This window comes from Scyliorhinus canicula, chromosome 4, assembly GCF_902713615.1.
Source record: "Scyliorhinus canicula chromosome 4, sScyCan1.1, whole genome shotgun sequence".
In the NCBI taxonomy this organism is placed as follows: domain Eukaryota; kingdom Metazoa; phylum Chordata; class Chondrichthyes; order Carcharhiniformes; family Scyliorhinidae; genus Scyliorhinus; species Scyliorhinus canicula.
In genome coordinates this window covers 200,775,234-200,792,402 of record NC_052149.1, presented here as the reverse complement: position 1 = coordinate 200,792,402, position 17,169 = coordinate 200,775,234, and positions in this window count along the sequence as shown.

Sequence of the window (17,169 nt, the reverse complement as noted above, 5' to 3'; positions counted from 1 at the left end):
CATGGAAAAGGAGGTGAAAGCTGCATTAACCTGGGGAGGGGCTGACGCTAAGGATTTCTTGGGGGGCAGTCTGCTTCTTGAGTTGATGCTCATGAAGGAGACCTGCCTTCTCCCCATGTTCATTGAAGGTGCCTCTAGAACCCATAACTGATGCACCATTTTATTCGTGAAGATCAATTCAAATTGAAGTTGCAACATTTTTCTATGCATCAGAAGTCCCGGCGTCGGGGCAAATTAATATTGGTGGTATCGCTGTATGTGGACGACCTGCTGTTGTATGTGGCGGATCCAGAAGGGGGAATGCCGGGGGTGATGGAGCTGTTAGCGGAATTTGGGGGCTTCTCGGGCTATAAGTTAAATTTAGGCAAGAGTGAGGTATTTGTAGTACACCCGGGTGATCAGGAGGAGGGAATCGGGAGACTCCCATTTAAGAGGGCAGTGAAGAGTTTCAGATACCTGGGGGTGCAGGTGGCCAGGAGTTGGGGGACTCTCCATAAGCTTAATTTTACCAGGCTGGTGGAGCAGATGGAAGAGGAATTTAAAAGGTGGGACATGGTGCCGCTATCGTTGGCGGGTAGAGTGCAGTCCATCAAAATGACGGTTCTCCCGAGGTTCTTGTTCCTTTTTCAGTGTTTGCCCATCTTTATCCCTAGGGCCTTTTTTAGAAAGGTGACCAGCAGCATCATGAGCTTTGTTTGGGCGCATGGGACCCCGAGGGTGAAGAGGGTCTTCTTGGAGCGGGGTAGAGATGGTGGGGGGCTGGCGTTACCCAATCTCTCGGGGTATTATTGGGCGGCCAATGTGTCGATGGTGCGCAAGTGGGTAATGGAGGGGGAGGGGGCAGCATGGAAACGGATGGAGAGGGCGTCCTGTGGCGATACAAGCCTGGGGGCCCTGGTAACGGCGCCGTGGCCGTTCCCTCCTACGAGGTATACCACGAGTCCGGTGGTGGCGGCTACCCTCAAGATTTGGGGGCAGTGGAGGCGACATAGGGGAGAAGTGGGGGGCTCGATGGAGGCTCCGTTAAGGGGGAACCATAGGTTCGTCCCGGGGAACATTGATGGGGGATTTCAGGGTTGGCACAGAGCGGGCATCAGACAGCTGAGGGACCTATTTATTGATGGGAGGTTTGCGAGCCTGGGGGAGTTGGAGGAGAAATTTGGGCTCCCCCCGGGGAACATGTTCAGGTATCTGCAGGTAAAGGCATTTGCTAGGCGGCAGGTGGAGGGATTCCCTTCGCTTCCCGCGAGGGGGGTGAGCGACAGGGTGCTTTCGGGGGTCTGGGTCGGAGAGGGGAAGATATCTGATATCTACAAGGTTATGCAGGAGGCGGAGGAGGCGTCAGTAGAGGAGCTGAAAACGAAGTGGGAGGGGGAACTGGGGGAACAGATCGAAGACGGACATGGGCTGATGCCCTGGAGAGGGTTAATTCTTCCTCCTCGTGTGCGCGGCTTAGCCTCATCCAATTCAAGGTGCTGCACCGGGCCCACATGACTGGGACGAGGATGAGTAGGTTCTTTGGGGGTGAGGACAGGTGTGTCAGGTGCTCGGGGAGTCCAGCGAACCATGCCCATATGTTCTGGGCATGCCCGGCACTGGAGGAGTTCTGGAAGGGGGTGGCGAGGACGGTGTCGAGGGTGGTGGGATCCAGGGTCAAGCCAGGATGGGGACTCGCGATTTTTGGGGTTGGGGTGGAGCCGGGAGTGCAGGAGGCGAAAGAGGCCGGTGTGCTGGCCTTTGCATCCCTAGTAGCCCGGCGAAGGATCTTGCTACAATGGAAGGATGCGAGGCCCCCAAGCGTGGAGACCTGGATCAATGACATGGCGGGTTTCATTAAGCTAGAGAAGGTCAAATTCGCCCTGAGAGGGTCGGTACAAGGGTTCTTTAGGCGGTGGCAGCCTTTTCTCGACTTTCTGGCTCAACGATAGGGTACGGGGACAGCAGCAGCAGCAACCCGGGGAGGGAAAAGGGGAGGGAAAAGGGGAGGGAAAAGGGGGGGGGCCGACAATGACTATGTTTGTTTATTTAATTTTAATATTTTAAAAGTTCTTTTGTTGTTCATTAGGGTTGGGGGGGTGGGGGGATGTGATACATGCGCCGATACGGTCTGGGGGTGTCACAGTTATTATGGGTTATTTTGTTGCATTTCATTGTTTGTCGTTATGTTTTATATTTTCTGTAAAAAATTCCAATAAAAATTATATATAAAAAAAAAAAAATTAATATTGGTGGTCAACATCCAATTTGGAATCCACCAGCCTTTGTCATTCCATTCTCTCCTTTTGACAATGTGAGCTTTATATGAGATAATTGCCATCCCCTTATGGAAGCCGTCAGGGTTTCCCAGAGTGTTGAAGGAGAAATTTGATAAAGTCTGCTATAGCAGCAGACAATTGCTCATAAAATTTGTCATCAGACATTAAAGTAGTGTCTAGTTTCCAGGGCAAGTGCTCAGGGGGCCCAAAATCAAAGCAAAATTCAACAAAATGAGGGGCATGATAGGAGATGACAATTGCCAAATATTCGGCTGCCCACACTGAGGGGAAGAGGGATCTGTCAACAACAAAATAATCAATTCAGGAGTAGGTGCGGTGAACATGCAAAAAATAAAGAAAAATTCTTTACTGTTTGAATGCAGAAAATGCCACAGGTTGACCCCCTCCAATACTATCCAAGAAAGGGGTCAATGCCCTGGACATTGACCTGGCCGAGATTTTGACACGGAGTGGTCCAATTTAGTGTCCAAGACACAGTTTAAATCTCCTCCTCGGATCATCCAATGTGAGTCCAAGTCGGGGAGGACATTCACCAGGGAGTTTATGGAGCTTGGATCGTCCCAATTGGGATCGTAAATGTTTACTAAAATAACCGGAGTGTTCTCCAGTGAACCGCAGACAATAATGTAGCGACTATTGGGGTCAACCATAATCCGGGAGGAGTAAATTGTATTTTTTTGTGCATTAGTACTGCTGTGGCCCTAGCCCGACCATTAAAGTCTGAGTGAAAGACTTGTCCCACCCAATTTTTGCAAAGCCTCATCTGGTCCTTCACCTGCAAGTGGGCCTGTAGGAACACAACACCCGGATCTAGACCCTTCAAATGTGCAAAGGCCCTTGCCCGCTTTGCTGTCCATTCAAACCCTTCACATTCCAGGTTATGAGGTGGAAAGGAGAACCTCTACCACCTCTCCCACCGGGGTCAGACATTACATCTGTAAATCAACAAGCAAGGAATCCTGTAATGCCACGGTGAGGAAATCCCACCAGGACAGCGGCCTGTTCCGGTCCAAAGACCAGACAAACACAACGTCAAACAACCAACCATAACCTTCTTCCTCCCCATTCCTCCCCCAACCCAACAAACCTCCAACAAATTAACCAAATTTGGACAAAACCTTATCTCCTTAATATTATAATCTAAGCTCCCACTCGCAGTGTTTGTGCGTGGAAGCTGCAGTATAGCCATATATGTCACTAACCTTTACTAAACCCATCTCTAGCTATAGCTGAGAGGCTCTCCATCTGACCCTATATTAAAAATTGAGAAAAAATCATGAACAACATTTTTAAATTTCCAGTTATAACAACCCAGTGACAACGATGGCACAGAAAGGACAACATATACAGAGCTAGCATTAAAAACCACTTCAACAGTAATAACCTTTTGTATATATGAACCATGTAGAAAAATTATTTAATTTACGAATGTACAGCAACTTAACTCTTATATAAAAATAGAGAAGGGTTTACACAGAGTTAAAACAAAGTTTCCTGACAAAAATGTTCACATCGCCTGGGGAGTCAAAAAAGTGATCCTTTCCCTCGACAGAAGCCCAAAGACAGGCCGGATATAGTAGCCCAAACCGGATGCCCATCTTGAATAGAGCCCAATCTGACTCAGGGGAGGGATTTGAGAACCCTCTTGCCCACCATCTTAGACAGCATGTCGGCGATGTATTGTGTGTGGGTATTGCCCTCCATTCCCTCTGGCAAATCCAAAAGGCGGATGTTTTGTCTTCGGGACCTGTTTTCCAGATCACTTATATTTCTCAAATATTTGTTCGATTCCAGAACTGAAGGCAAGTTTTTTTTTGAGTGCCCTGATTCACTCGCTGCGGCCGGAGAGAGCCTCCTCCACATTTCTAACCCTTTTGCTCCATTGGCATGATATTTGGTTTTGAGACTCCTTTACGACCTTTTCATTTATTTGGTCAGATCCCATTGGTATATTTTCAGTTCAGCTTCCACGAGGTGGCTGATGTCCTCGGCTGATAGCCATGTGGTCGCATGGAGGAGCATACGCTCGCCGCCGCCATTTCTTCCCCCAACGATTCTAAGGAAGCTTCCGAATCTGAGGAACACACGCTGCTCCCTAGTTTTGGTATTTTTAGGTATTTTTCATTGCTGTACAGTTTCCCCAGCCATTTCTTAACTTTTTGTGGTTAGTGCTGTCATTATCGTGCTACACAGGTCGGGTTAGGGTCGGAGCATCTCCCGATGTGTTCTCTCCCCTCATATCCCTCCGGCGGAAGCCCCCTACGGCCCCCTCTTTAACGCCGTGTGTGCTTGATCCACCTCGGGAGACCGGTCAAAGGCTCCCTCCCCCACCAACTTCTCGAACATATTTGTCACATACTTTGTGGACTGCGTTCCCTCAATCCCTTCAGGTAACTGTACAATCTGGAGATTCTGCCTCCTGGAGCAATTCTCCAAGTCCTCCAGCTTTTCCTTTAACAGCTTCTGACCATCCGCCTTGAGCACCATCGCTGCCTCCAACCAGGCCTCATGATCTCTGCCTCCAATCAGTGCTCATGATCCACCACCTTCTGGGGCACTGAACTCTGTTCCTCCAGCCTTTGAACTCAATAACCGCCCTGATCGGCTCTGCCATCTTAACCAGGTCCTCCAAAGCCTCTTGCCTCTGCTGTTGGAAACTGCCGTTCAGAAACTCCACCAATTGCTCAGTAGACCACTGGACAGGCAACGACACCCCAGAGCTCTCCGCCATCTTTCCCTCTGTCACACTTCGAAAGTCCTCCCAGCTAGACTGTTGCCCCTTGATCGTTAAACTCCTTGGTGATAAGCCATAAACAGGCGTGCTGAGGAGAATTTATATCTCTCTCTGTTCATGCACTTTGTAACAACAAACATCCCCTATAATCGGGTGAAAAGGACCATACAGTTTCACCTCAAGCAGGAGCCACCAAATGTGCGACCACTCAATCCATGTCCACCACCGGAAGTCCCCAACTGCTCGATAGTTCTAATGCTCCCTGCCCAAAACACTTATCTCTCATTCCAGTTGACAGTAAACCATTAGGCAGTGGTTTTACCAAGGTACCTTTCCCAAAATAAATAAATAGGGCATCATGGCAGACTAACGTAGCAATCGGAGGAAATGTAATTAAAAATGTTTGAGAGCAGATTGGATAATACCATAAAGATTTTGAGTAAGAATGCAGTTCAGAACGTCTGGATAAAGTAAGATTATAGATTTTCTAAATAAAGCTATCACTTACACGTCAATACAAAATGTAGAACTCTAGCCCAGAGTGAAACTAGATTTAAAACATGCTCAGGAGTTAGATTTTTATGCACTTCAGTATTGAGTCTTTTAATGCTACAAGAAAAGTAGATACGACTGACTGTTCTGTCTTCACAACGAAATCAGCTTGGACAGCAGAGCATTGCTTTTTTATGTAAGTAGAAGGCTTTCTCCGAAGGCAGCCTCAAAATGATTTCTGCTGTATTGTTAGAATCTTGTAGAAACAGTTAACTTTTAAAGAGAAATTTGAACTTCCAATTAACAGCTGAAAAAATAACATATCAAGATTTTATGTTTTAAAACTTTTACTGGAACAAATGATTAAAAAGCACTAGTGATTAAACACTATTTTCTTTTCGTTAGTAATTTATGCAACAGAACAGAGATTCCCAATTTAACTTTCGGTGCAACCAAAAATCTCCTGCTCCAGTTTTACGTCATACTGTCCCTTAAGTGGGCACTTCATCCTCCAGGAACTTGTCTAAAATAATTTTTAGCCCCCAATTTCTTACTTCCTTATTACTTTCCTAGCTAGGCAACCTCTAATCCCAGGTCTGCCTTTCACCGTGAGGGTTATGCTGTAGATGCCTTGCTCTAGCTCTAAGACAGGCAGAATTTATAGCCTCTTTTTAATCCTCACAAGCCCATCTTTCAATCTGAGCAGGAGTTGCTACCTGTTCTGCATGGAGAATGACAGAGTCAGCATTTTCATTGTCTAAAATGCAGGTGTGGTTGCTTCTATCTTTTGCTCTCTACATCTCAGATGGCACAGATCACAGGAGGCAAAAATGTTAGCCCCTGTCAGTGACCCTCATGAAATTATAGGGAGGCCTGTAACCTAATCTCAAAAGCAGCTCCCTCTTTCCTCTTCTTCATGATGACGGGAAACATACTGGTTTTTTATCAAAATGGAAATGTTAAATTAGTTATCTTTGATTCCAATTGTCTTTCATCTTTGAAGTAAATGGATAGTTTACAGTGCTACTGTGTACAACTCAGTACCCATAATCCCTTTGTGGGACTTTGGGAGCCTTAAGGTCTACTTATGTTACACTCAGAGACAGTCATCATTGTCTTCTGATACCTTGCGCCTTCCTCTCAGTCAAATTATATGAACCATCCTTTGATCTCCAGCAATAAAACCACCCAGGCCTACTGTCGGCAGGCTGCAAAACAGATCACATGTCCCATTTAATTGATCCCAAATTTAGAGACTCAAGCCGGAATCATTCCAAAACTGCACAGAATGTTGGCTCAGGCGAGAAAAACAGCTTAAAGCGCGCAGACTGCAAAGCTGCTTTTCTCACCACATTGAACAGCTGTCTGTGCAATTTCAGTGGGAAAGCGAGCATCACACAGTCGACTGGAGGGGCGGAGCCAAAGAAAGCCGGCAGTGTCGGGAATCCTGAGATTGTGGCGCCCGTTTTTTTTAACAAACAATTTTATTGAGGTATTTTAGGCATATAGAAAAAGTGACATTGTACAATGCAAATAAAAGAAGTCAAGGCACAAATTAAACATAGTGCAAACCACGGCTCTGTTCACACGAGGACCTGCCTCGATACTCCCCTGCTCTACTCTACTCAACCCTAGCCCCCCCCACCCCCCCCCCACCCCGCTTCCCTGCTGACGCTTACTCCTCTGCGAAGAAGTCAATAAATGGCTGCCACCTTCGGGCAAACACTAATAGCGAACCTCTCAAGGAAAACTTGACTTTCTCTAGGCCAAGAAAGCTCGCCATGTCCGATAGCCATACCTCAACCCTCGGAGGCTTTGAGTCCCTCCATGCTAACAGTATTCGTCACTGGGCTACCAGGGCAGCAAAGGCCAGAACGTCGGCCTCTCTCTCTCCCTGGACTCCGGGGCCCTCCGAAACCCCAAAGATTGCCACCTCAGGGTTCATTACCACCCCAGTTTCCAATAGCCGGGACATGACATCTGCGATACCCTGCCAGTACCCCCTGAGTTTAGGGCATGACCAGAACATGTGTACATGGTTAGCCGGCCCTCCAGCGCATCTAGCACACTTGTCTTCCAGCCCGAAGAATTTGCTCATCTGGGCCACCATCATGTGGGCCCGGTGCACGACCTTAAACTGGATCAGGCTGAGCCTGGCGCATGTTGCGGTCGTGTTTACTCTGCTCAGGGCTTCTGCCCAGATACTCCATCTCCCCCCCGAGCTCCTCTTCCCACTTAAGTTTCAGATCCTCGGTCTGCGTATCCTCAGCTCCCATTAGTTCCCTGTAGATGTCTGAGACTCTACCCTCTCCCACCTCTCCCCTAGAAACGACCCTGTCCTGCCTCCCCTTTGGCGGGAGACGTGGGAAGGACGGCACCAGTCTGCGTACAAAATCCTGCACCTGTAAGTATCTAAAGTTGTTCCCTCTCGCCAGCCCAAACTTCTCCTCCAGCGCCCTCGCGCTCGGAAAGCTCCCTTCCAGGAACAGATCCCCCATCCTCACAATCCCCGTCCTCCTCCACAGTCGATACCCCCCGTCCATGTTTCCCGGGGCAAATTGGTGGTTGCCGCAGATTGGGGTCCACACCAATGCTCTTACCTCCCCTACATGCCTCCTCCACTGACCCCAGATCCAAAGAGCCGCCACCACTATCGGGCTGGTGGAGTACCGTGCCGGCGGAAGCAGAAGAGGCGCCGTGACCAGGGCTGCTAGGCTAGTGCCCTTGCACGAAGCAGCCTCCATCCGCTCCCAAACCGACCCCGTACCCACCATCCATTTCCTTATCATCGCTATGTTGGCCGCCCAGTAATAGTTGCTGAAGTTCGCCAATGCCAGCCCCCCTTCTCCTCTGTTCCTTTCAAGCATCACTCTCTTCACCCGCGGGAACTTCCCTGCCCATACAAATCCCAGAACAATTTTATTCAGCCTCTTAAAGAAGGACCGCGGGATAAAGATGGGGAGACACTGAAAAACAAACAAGAACCGCGGGAGAGGAGTCAACTTAACAGTCTGTACCCTCCCCGCCAATGACAGCGGGAGCACATCCCACCTCCGGACTTCCTCCCTCACACATTCCACCAGTCGGGACAGGTTGAGCTTACGCAAGTGGTGCCCGTTTTTAAAGGGCGCTCTGATCTCTGATTTAAATAAAACGCCTCCCCCACCTACCAGTCTCTGAAACCCCCAACGAACACAGAAACCTCCCCCATTCCCCGCGGATAAAGGGGAAACGCCCCCCCCATATGCAGAAGGGCACCCTACCCACCTCCCATGGATAAGGGGAACCCCTGCAATGGAGCTCTCTCGTGCCAGGGGGTAGTGCCAGGGCCACGGTCAAAGTGACGGGGAAATGCCTGGGTGTGTCCCTCACTAGGCGGGTGGGGGGGGGGGGGGGGGGTTTGCTATATGTACTTGTGCATCATTAACTCAACTGGTTTTCAATTTGAAATGCATTAGTGATTCGTGCCAGCGGGACATAATGCCAGCTGGGTAGGTAGTCACAACGAGGGCAGACGTTGTGGCATCAAGCCTGCTAATGCAGTGTTAGTCTTCGTAACTCGGGTTCACACTAAATCGCAGCCACAGTCTCAAATTATAATAATCTTATGAATCAAAAGATGCAGTTCTAAAAACTAATAATCCTATAAACCTTACAATTGTGACAATATAACTCTGATTTGATGGTTGTGCTTCACACTCTCTAGCATTGGCCTCAGACCAGTAGTAATATAACTGCAGCCCGAAATATGTTTGCTAATTAGTGAGAGTTCTAAGCACAAAAATGTCCAAATTGTTAACAAGTTGAAAACAATTCTGTTCAGGAATTGCTAATACAGGAAATAGATAAATTCATAATAGCGCAGTCAAATTTGTTAGTGTTGACAAAGATAAATATGTTTTCTAGGATTCCACCGCTACTGATCCAATACACATACTTCAGAACACCGGAGATGACAGAGAAAGTGGACCTGGTGAAGGAACAGCTGATTAGAGTGACGGGAAACTTCAAAAAGAGCAGCGCAGCGTACCTTCACTGAACCCAGAGGCCGAGCTCCTCAGATGTGATCAGGATTCAGAAAGTGACACGGGGGAAAAGGAAGCAGCCAAGCATAAACAGCGGAAGGACAGTATAGAATCCACAGCATCTCACCCTCCCACCTCATCAAACACCACCTGCCAAACCTGTGGCAGAATCTGCAGATCCAGCATCGGACTATTCAGCCATCGCAGAACACACCTACCCGGAGTGGAAGCAATTCATCCTCAACACTGAGGGACTGCCCAAAACAAAGAACAAACAAAGAACAAATGAAAAGTACAGCACAGGAACAGGCCCTTCGGCCCTCCAAGCCCGTGCCGACCATGCTGCCCGACTAAACTACAATCTTCTACACTTCCTGGGTCCGTATCCCTCTATTCCCATCCTATTCATGTATTTATCAAGATGCCCCTTAAATGTCACTATTGTCCCTGCTTCCACCACCTCCTCCGGCAGCGAGTTCCAGGCACCCACTACCCTCTGTGTAAAAAACTTGCCTCGTACATCTACTCTAAATCTTGCCCTTCGCACCTTAAACCTATGCCCCTGAATAATTGACCCCTCTACCCTGGGGAAAAGCCTCTGGCTATCCACTCTGTCTATGCCCCTCATAATTTTGTAGACCTCTATCAGGTCGCCCCTCAACCTCCGTCGTTCCAGTGAGAACAAACCGAGTTTATTCAACCGCTCCTCATAGCTAATACCCTCCATACCAGGCAACATCCTGGTAAATCTCTTCTGCACCCTCTCTAAATCCTCCACATCCCTCTGGTAATGTGGCGACCAGAATTGAACACTATACTCCAAGTGTGGCCTAACTAAGGTTCTATACAGCTGCAACATGACTTGCCAATTCTTATACTCAATGTCCCGGCCAATGAAGGCAAGCATGCCGTATGCCTTCTTGACAACCTTCTCCACCTGTGTTGCCCCTTTCAGTGACCTGTGGACCTGTACACCTAGATCTCTCTGACTTTCAATACTCTTGAGGGTTCTACCATTCACTGTATATTTCCTACCTGCATTAGACCTTCCAAAATCCATTACCTCACATTTGTCCGGATTAAACTCCATCTGCTATCTCTCCGCCCAAGTCTCCAAATGGTCTAAATCCTGCTGCATCCTCTGACAGTCCTCATCGCAATCTGCAATTCCACCAACCTTTGTGTCGTCTGCAAACTTACTAATCAGACCAGTTACATTTTCCTCTAGATCATTTATATATACTACGAACAGCAAAGGTCCCAGCACTGATCCCTGCGGAACACCACTAGTCACAGCCCTCCAATTAGAAAAGCACCCTTCCATTGCTACTCTCTGCCTTCTATGACCTAGCCAGTTCTGTATCCACCTTGCCAGCTCACCCCTGATCCCGTGTGACTTCACCTTTTGTACCAGTCTACCATAAGGGACCTTGTCAAAGGCCTTACTGAAGTCCATATAGACAACATCCACTGCCCTAACTGCATGAATCATCTATGTGACCTCTTCGAAAAACTCTATTAAGTTAGTGAGACACGACCTCCCCTTCACAAAACCATGCTGCCTCTCACTAGTACGTCCATTTGTTTCCAAATGGGAGTAGATCCTGTCTCGAAGAATTCTCTCCAGTAATTTCCCTACCACTGACGTAAGGCTCACCAGCCTGTAGTTCCCTGGATTATCCTTGCTACCCTTCTTAAACAAAGGAACAACATTGGCTATTCTCCAGTCCTCCGGGACATCACCTGAAGACAGTGAGGATCCAAAGATTTTTGTCAAGGCCTCAGCAATTTCCTCTCTAGCCTCCTTCAGTATTTTGGGGTAGATCCCATCAGGCCCTGGGGACTTATCTACCGTAATATTTTTCAAGACGCCGAACACTTCGTCTTTTTGGATCTCAATGTGACCCAGGCTATCTACACACCCTTCTCCAGACTCAACATCCACCAATTCCTTCCTTTTGGTGAATACTGATGCAAAGTATTCATTTAGTACCTTGCCCATTTCCTCTGGTCCCACACATAGATACCCTTGCCTATCTTTCAGTGGGCCAACCCTTTCCCTGGCTACCCTCTTGCTTTTTATGTACGTGTAAAAAGCCTTGGGATTTTCCTTAACCCTATTTGCCAATTACTTTTTGTGACCCCTTCTAGCCCTCCTGACTCCTTGCTTAAGTTCCTTTCTACTTTCCTTACATTCCACACAGGCTTCGTCTGTTCCCAGCCTTCTAGCCCTGACAAATGCCTCCTTTTTCTTTTTGACGAGGCCTACAATATCTCTCGTTATCCAAGGTTCCTGAAACTTGCCATATTTATCCTTCTTCCTCACAAGAACATGCCGGTCCTGAATTCCTTTCAACTGACACTTGAAAGCCTCCCACATGTCAGATGTTGATTTACCCTCAAACATCCACCCACAATATAGGTTCTTCAGTTCCCACCTAATATTGTTATAATTAGCCTTCCCCCAATTTAGCACATTCACCCTAGGACCACTCTTATCCTTGCCCACCAGCACTTTAAAACTTACTGAATTGTGGTCACTGTTCCCGAAATGCTCCCCTACTGAAACTTCTACCACCTGGCCGGGCTCATTCCCCAATACCAGGTCCAGTACAGCCCCTTTCCTAGTTGGACTGTCTACATATTGTTTTAAGAAGCCCTCCTGGATGCTCCTTACAAACTCTGCCCCGTCTAAGCCCCTAGCACTAAGTGAGTCCCAGTCAATATTGGGGAAGTTGAAGTCTCCCATCACAACAACCCTGTTGTTTTTACTCTTTTCTAAAATCTGTCGACCTATCTGCTCCTCTATCTCCCGCTGACTGTTGGGAGGCTTGTAGTAAACCCCCAACATTGTGACTGCACCCTTCTTATTCCTGATCTCTACCCATATAGCCTCACTGCCCTCTGAGGTGTCCTCCCGTGGTACAGCTGTGATATTCTCCCTAACCAGTAGCGCAACTCCGCCTCCCCTTTTACATCCTCCTCTCTCCCGCCTTAAACATCTAAATCCTGGATGTTTAGCTGCCAATCCTGTCCTTCCCTCAACCAGGTCTCTGTAATGGCAACAACATCATAGTTCCAAGTACTAATCCAAGCTCTAAGTTCATCTGCCTTACCCGTAATACTTCTTGCATTAAAACATGTGCACTTCAGGCCACCAGACCCACTGAGTTCAGCAACATCTCCCTGTCTGCTCTTCCTCAGAGCCATACTGGCCCTATTCCCTAGTTGTCCCTCAATGCTTTCACCGTCTGACCTATTGCTCCGGTGCCCACCCCCCTGCCATACTAGTTTAAAACAAGAGGATATACTTCAGATATTCAATGATTATCTTCTCATTAAACCAGTCAAGGGACGAATACATATATACCTCCTTCGCGAGGATTTTGAGTAAATATGCCCTCATTAGATTGACAGAGGTAGGATGGATCATGAAAACCTATATGATGGAGAGAATACCCCTCATTGAATAACCCAGAAATAAATGAAGATTTCTGGTAAGAAAGAAAACAATGCCAATTTAGGATATGTGTGGGTAAAACCACTGGCTACATTTGCAGGTCAAAGGAGTGTGATTCCTGAAAATTTTGATTCTGAGAGCTGGATTTCTTGTGATCTCTGAAGATAGTCCTTCAAATAACTCCTGTTTTCCAAATATCAGGAAAACCCTAACAGGCGCTGGAGGGCCATTCACTTCACAGGAAGTCTATTTCCCACCTTGGTCAGTAATGGCGCAACCGAGCCACTGTCATCAGTGGATATTGAATCCCCCCCACTCAGAGTATATTTGTGGTCTTGTTTCCTTGATGCTTCTTCCAGTTTGTGTTCAGCACGGAGGGGTACTGAATCAACAGTTGAAGGGACAGGTTTTGGGTGTTAGTGGGGTGGGAAATTCATATATACCTCCCTTGCGAGGATTTCGAGTAAATATGCCCTCATTAGATTGACAGAGGTAGGATGGATCATGAAAATTCATCACCAGGAGGTTTATATGTTTTTGGTAGACCTGATCCGCTAGGGACTGAAGTCATTGTTAGTAACGCTCAAAGCCACGCCTACCCAACTGTCTCATTGGGTGCGATTCAGTGACCACGTTGCGGCAGGTGCAGATCAGGGCGCGCGGGAAAGGGCACAATCGAGATTCATGCCGGGCATGAATCATTTTACGATTCGCTCGGCCGTTCCCGATGGCGAGTTCTGGATCATGCCCTAAAATGGTGACATTATCATTGAACCTAATTTGCATTAATTTCAATCTCATTAACGAGATTGAAGTCAAATGCAGCGGCATCCCGGGAATTACCCGACTCACCAGCAGGAAGTCACGTGGGTGTGGTTTAATATTCCTTTTCAAAAACGTGGAGCTGGATCATTGGCTGCTGAGAGGAAGTGAGGAGGTGAGTAGCCCTTTCCATTTTCTGGGCATCAGCTTCTGTTGCTGGTGTGGTGCGTGCTGCATGTAACTGGCCTGTCACCGCGGGTTAAACACACAGGAAGTCAAGGATGTGCAACAGCACCTTGAGCGCCAGTGGATGCCAGGATTTGGTTCCAGTGAGATTGGGCCGCGTGAGAGGCTGGCACAGCTACAGTTCCTGAATGGAGAATAGCACTGATACATGGAACAAGTAACACATTGATGGACAGATCATTTCTACGCAAAGTTCTCGACATGATGACACTTTCTCAGGCTTCACCTCTGTTTCCGTTGAGGAACCTCTGAGGGGTGACACCATGTGTTTTTTTATTTTTGTGAAAATGAGCTGATATAACTTTGTATTGGTACCAATATAGAACGGTGATGTTTACTTGTTGTTTAATGGTTAGTGTGATATGTGGAATGTTACATACTTGATTTTCAAATCTTTGTTACTGTTGACCATTTAATAAATAAAATAATCTCAACTCTCAAGATCCTCCTCAAAGGCACAGATGCAATGCCTCAGGTGATGATTAGTGCATTGCCATTCCAGCAAACTTTGATAGCTGAACAGTGTGCCTGTACTCCAGGAGCAACAGCACCATAGAGGCAGCTGCCAACAATCAAACACTAAAGAACAGGGCTTCACTACTGAGGATACTCTTGTGGCCAAAGGGTAAGTGTGTGAATGAGCAAAGGGCAGCTGAGCACGGCCTCCCTAATGTTCCCGGCAGAGGTCTGGGGTCTAGTGGCTCCTGTCTGGCCAGGGGGTGAGTGTGCAAGGTGAGGTTTCCCAGCACAACTGGCTCACTAGATTGCACTCTGAGAGAAGGTGCGACATGCATGATATGGTGGGGGAGGTCTGGGGGATTTGAGGGTCCCGGGATGGAAGCGCTAATGGATTGTCGGTCTCCCTCCTTCTCCAATTCCTTCCAGATAAAACTATGTTTTCTGGTATTGATCATGCAAAGGCTGCCCTCGCTGTGTGTGTGGCAGCTGAGGTGGGCAGATGCCGTAGAAGGCAGCAGCGATGACGCAGGTTGGAAGCAGCACCCCATGTGCAGGGGCGGCCGCACACCCTGAAGACCCGGCCACCCATCAAACTGAGGAGGGACCCAGAAGGGGAGGCCAGCATCAGCAAAGTGTACAGGCATCATTGGTCATTCCATCAGCTGACAGACACCATATGCCGCAGAAGACTCCATCTCAGCAGAGAGACAGTGAGGCACCTGTGCCACGTTCCCCCACACATGGCACCCCATGGAAGAGGAGATCATCCACGCCCAGTGGCCATGAAGGTCACTGCAGCCCTCAAGTTCCATGCCAGCGTATAATTCCAGGGTTCGAAAGGGGACCTCTGTTGCAAATCTCAATCTTCCACTCACAGGTGCATCTGGGAGGTGACGGATGCTTTGTATACCTGGGTATCCGACTGTATAACTTTTGAGCTGGACCAGGCCCACCCAGATGCCCAGGTGCAAGGCTTGTCACCATTACCGAGATACCCCAGGTCCAAGTGGCAATCGATGGCATACATGTCACCCTGTGAGCACCGGGGCATCAGGGAGTGCCCTATATCAACATAAAAGGGTTCCACTCCCTGAATGTTCAGGTCATGTGCAATCAACACCTCAGAAACATGCATGTGAGTGCCCACTCTCTTGGCAGTGTGCATGACAATTACATTCTGGGGCACTCAGAGATTCCTGGTGTCACTGGTTCTCCCTGGTAAACTCTACTAGTCACATCTTCAAAGATTTATCAAGCATGATTTCCCTTTCGTAAATCCATGCTGACTTGGTCTGATTATACCACTGTTTTCCAAATGCGGTTCTATGAAGTCCTTTATAATGGATTCTAGCAACTTCCCTACCACTGACGTTAGGCTCACTGGTCTATATTTCCCTGTTTTCTCTCTACTTTCATTTTTGAATAATGGGATTGTATTATCTACTCTCCAATCTATAGGAACCATTCCAGTGTCCAATGGAATTCAATGGATCTACTATTTCTAGGGGCACTTTCTGAAGTATTCTGGGATGAGTATTATCAGGCCCTGGAGATTTTAATTCCATTAATTTCCCCAAAATGATTTATTTACTGATACTCATTTCCTTGACTTGTTTGGCTATTGCAGAATAGTGACAATGCAGAACAATGCCAGCAGCGTGGGTTCAATTCCTGTACCGGCCTCCCCGAACAGGCGCCGGAATATGGCAACTAGGGACTTTTCACAGTAACTTCATTGAAGCCTACTTGTGACAATAAGCGATTGTATTATTGTGTGGGACAGTTCTCCCAAGTTAGTTAGCAATCTTCAGGTGTTACTGAAGAGAATGTTGCTGAATCTTGGCCTGATCCAATGCTACAAGGTTCCTCTGACATTTCCATAATATTCTATTATATAATGACTATTTTCCTATTATTCAATGATTTCCCAGTTGATTTAGCAGGGCAATTAAATTCAGACATATATTAAAGACTGGAGCCCCTTGTAGGCCAGACTGCACATGTTTCTTTTACTATAGGACATTAGTGAACCATATTGAATTCTATGACAATAAATTATCAGTTTTATTGAATTCAGTTTCGCAACTTGCCAAGGTGTCATTTATACCTCTGCTCAGTAGCCTAACCATTATAAAACTGTACATGTTAATGTATTTTCATCAGTATTGTACTTCAGGCTATGAAATGCCAATTAAGTTTGATTCAGATCCTGTTCCCTGTTCTTTTTTTTTACACAGAGGGTAGTGGGTGCCTGGAACTCGCTGCCAGAGGAGCTGGTAAAAACAGGGACGATAGTGACGTTTAAGGGGCATCTTGACAAATACATGAATAGGATGGGAATAGAGGGATACGGACCCCGGAAGTGTAGAAGATTTTAGTTTAGACGGGCAGCATGGTCGGTGTAGGCTTGGAGGGCCGAAGGGCCTGTTCCTGTGCTGTACTTTTCTTTGTTCTTTGTTCTTTGTTCTACAGAATTGTTTAGGACCAATTTTTCATACCAAAGAGGCGTTATCTAGCGTGTTTGGATATACCACCAGAGGAGATGCAGCATAGAAAGCAAATGCTTTCACACCTGTTTTCCTTTGAGCAAGTCGGGTGAGCTGGGCTACTGTTGGCCAGCCTACTGCGCAGCAGGGAGAATCTGAGGAAGGGATAATACTACTGAGTCTGCTTGAAAGGGCTGTTATAAAGAGTATCTGAAACCTACCTTCATTT